The sequence below is a fragment of the Cebus imitator genome, unplaced genomic scaffold, assembly GCF_001604975.1.
Source record: "Cebus imitator isolate Cc_AM_T3 unplaced genomic scaffold, Cebus_imitator-1.0 Scaffold395, whole genome shotgun sequence".
Lineage (NCBI taxonomy): Eukaryota > Metazoa > Chordata > Mammalia > Primates > Cebidae > Cebus > Cebus imitator.
This window is the reverse complement of record NW_016107710.1, coordinates 1,856,768-1,860,570: the sequence shown is the minus strand read 5'-3', so window position 1 is coordinate 1,860,570 and position 3,803 is coordinate 1,856,768. Positions and strand designations below refer to the sequence as shown.

At 44.4% G+C, this 3,803-nt stretch overlaps 1 pseudogene; it reads left to right on the top strand.

Moving 5' to 3' along the window:
- Positions 1 to 1,618: 1,618 nt before the first annotated feature.
- LOC108289210 lies at positions 1,619 to 3,218 on the top strand (annotated as a pseudogene).
- Positions 3,219 to 3,803: the final 585 nt, after the last annotated feature.

Sequence of the window (3,803 nt, the reverse complement as noted above, 5' to 3'; positions counted from 1 at the left end):
GCTGGTAAAAAGAAAATTATAGAATACAGAGTCACAAAATATTGAGAAAAATATTCTTTACTGAAGTAGAAAAGGCATTTGCATTGTCAACATTTATACATGCTCTGTTTCGGAATTCATAAACTTTCTTTCAGTTTAAATTTTGTTTGGAAAGAAAAATTTCCTCCAACATGTTAGAGAAAGACTTGGAAGTTTCCAAATCTATTTTACTAAGATCTCTCATATAATGCTTGACTTCTTTATAATACATAAAGCAACCTGGTCTGCTACTTGAAACTAAGCTGCTGAATTAGCACAAAACCACATTTTGATACTATTAGCATTTATATAAGAAATGCCTTTTTCCAATTATGAACCTCTGAATGAAAATAGGCAAATGCTATTTTATAGTTTTTCCATACATCAACTTTTAAGTCACTTCTCTTCCTTTCTTCTTTTAAACAGCACCACTCCATACACAGTTAACATTATCTGACATTTTCATATACTGTCAACTTTAATTGTATTCTAATGTGTACTTAAAAACTTTACAGGGAGTCTTCCCTATTCTGCAATACAAACAGAAAACAAAGATTGAAAATAAGCTTTAAGTTTGACTAACAGGAAAGCGTTTTTCCTTTGGTGTCTCTTCTAATTTGATAATCAAACTATAGCCAAAGTATGTATAATTTATTCCCCTTGACATTTTCAAAAATAGTCTAAGTGTTATAGAAACAAAAAGAGCTATCCATAATTTTAAATATAGTAATTTTTGTTTTAGTCTCTATTAATGAAAATCTACAATCATTTCAAGGCAATGATTGAATATTATGAGATTGCAAAGGTAGCTTACCAAATCAGACATTCTTTCATTGCTGCAGGTCTATTGACATCATCTGTCTCTTGCCCTGGCTCCCACAGCACATTGGCTTTACTTTGCTTCATGGGAGCAAAACCTCATAGTTTCTCTATGCCCCAGACTTGTATGTCCCTAGTAGTTTTTCCCTTTCTCGCAATGTTTACCATTCATTACCAAAATAGAATCCTGCTCAGTGCCTTCAGATCCAACTTTGGAATATGGAGACTGACGATGCCTTCATGAACACTGTGCAGAGTTACTATGAGTTGTTCCTGAAGAGTGACTATGTGGCATGCATGGTGCAGAGTGGAGGCTGTTCCGTCAATGACTCCAGGGAGGTCTTCAAGAAGCACATTGAGAAGAGGGTGCACAGCCTGCCCAAGATTGATGGCCTTAGCAAGGAGACTGTGCTGAGCTCCTGGATGACTAAGTTTGTTGCCATCTAACATGGGGAAGAGGACCCTCGGAAGCAGCAGGCCCGGATAATGGCCAGCGCAGCCTCTGAGCTGATTCTGAGCAAGGAGCAACTCTATGAGATGTTCCAGAACATTCTTGGGATCAAGAAGTTCAAATATCAGCTCCTGTACAATGCCTGCCAGCTGGACAATCCAGATAAGCAAGCAGCCCAGATCAGACGAGAGCTGGATGGAACCTCTCCAAATGGCAGACCAAATAGCCAGGGAACGCAAATTTCCCAAGTTTATATCCAAAGAAATGGAAAACACGTACATTGAGGAACTGAAGCCATCTGTCAATCTGCTCATGGTCAACTTGGAGAGCATGTTGGCATCCAAAGGCAGGGAGTTCAAGCTCCAGAAACTCAAAGGCAACCACAAGGCTTCCATCATTGACATGGGGGAGGAGAGTGAGAACCAGCTCTCCAAGTAAGACGTTGTGCTGCCTTTCTCGTTGGAGGTGGTAATCACAGAAGCCTAAGGCCTCAAATCCTTGGCTCTGAATCTCATCGTACATTGCACAATGGAGGTGGCAGGAGGAGAGAAACTACAGACTGACCAGGCAGAGGCTTCTAAACCAATGTGAGTTATGTTTCTCTAGGGTCCATCTTATAGAGGGTTGCTGCTGTTAGTTCCATTCAGGCCAACTCCAAGGTAAAGATCTGGTTTCCCCAGAAGATCCTAGAAGATACAAACCTTGTTTATTTTTCAAACACGATGACTTGTCTACATTTTATTTGGCAGCTGTAGCAAAGATTCTAGTTCCTTCAAAGCAGAGAACTGAAGAAAAGGGACAGCCTCCTTTCTGGTGGTTTTAAGTATTCACCCTCAAGAGATTAGTCACAGCTTTCATTCATCAATATAATGTGCAGGAAAGTTTGATGTGTTCACTTTGCTATATTTTCTAAATAATATTTGGCTTTCAGTATAAGACTTTAAAAGATTTTATTTCTATAGATTTTAGGGGAACGGGTGCTATTTTGTTACATGGGTAAGTTATTTAGTGGTGATTTGTGAGATATTGGTGCACCATCACCTGAGTTGTATACACTGAACCCAATTTGTAGTCTGCTATCCCTTACTCCCTTCCCACTCTTTCCCCATGAGTTCCCAAAGCCCACTGTGTCATTCTTATGCCTTTGCATCTTTATAGCTGAGCTTCCACTTATGAGTGAGAACATACAATTAAAAAAAAAAAAAGTCCTGCAGCCTGGGATGCAAACCGAAAGAAGCTGGTGATTGCTGGGGGTGGTGCCTGTGGGAAGACCTGCCTCTTCATTGTCTTCGGCGAGGATCAGTTTCCAGAGTTCTGCGTCCCTACCGTCTTTGAGAACGATATTGCGGTCATTGAAAAGGACGGCAAACAGGTGGAGCTGGCTCTGTGGGACACAGCAGGAAGCCTGTGATCGACTGTGGCCCCTCTCCCACCCCGACACTGATGTCATCCTCATGTGCTTCTCCATCAACAGCCCCGACAGCCTGGAAAACATTCCTGAGAAGTGGACCCCCGAGGTGAAGCACTTCTGCCCAACGTGCCCATCATCCTAGTGGGGAATAAGAAGGACCTGAGGCAAGATGAGCACAGCAGGAGAGAGCTGGCCAAGACGAAGCAGGAGCCCGTTAGAACGGTCTGAGGAAGGCCGAGACATGACGAACCAGATCAGTGCCTTTGGCTACCTCTCGAGTGCTCAGCCAAGACCAAGGAGGGAGTGCGGGAGGTGTTTGGGATGGCCACTGGGGCTGGCCTCCAGGTCTGCCAGAACAAGCGCCGGAGGGGTGTCCCATTCTCTGAGACCCCCAAGGCCTCTCCTGCATGCCCCTCCCTTCACAGGGGCACAGGAATTATCACCCTACAACCCCAGCCTCCTGAAGGCTCCATGCTGATGGCTCCCTTCTCAGTTCCCTCCTGCCCAGGACTGCATTGAAGTTTCCCAGCCCCAAGATGTTGGCACGGGCCCTCCCTCCCAGTGTTCTGGGAGCCAAGCCTTGCCCTGCCCTTCCTCAGGGCCCCTGGAGCTCCTGCCCCTTTAATCTTCCCCAGAGGATGGTCACACACCAGCACTTTATACACTTCTGGCTCAACAGGAAAGTGTCTGCAGTAGGGGACCCAAGAGTCCCAGGTCCCTGGAGTTGTTTTCGGAAGGGCCTTGTCTCTGACTGCATTTGGTCATGGGGGCATGAATAAAGGCCACAGGCTCAAAAAAAAAAAAAAAAAAAAAAAAAACCTTTGGCTAATGAATGTTAAAATATAAAGTCTTTGCTCACTTCTCATCTTCTCATCCATGGGCAATTTAGACATGCAGCTTAGTTGGTTTCTTGGATCATTCAGGTCCGGGGCCCTGAACCCCTGCGTGATGGAACGTTACTGCCTGTAGCCAGTAAGGAGCTGGGCCACACAGCAGGAGGTGAGTGTTGGGTGAGCCAGTATTACCATCTGAGCTTCGTTTGCAGTCAGATCACAGCAGCACTATATTCTCATAAGAGTCCAAACGCTATTCTGAACGGTGCAT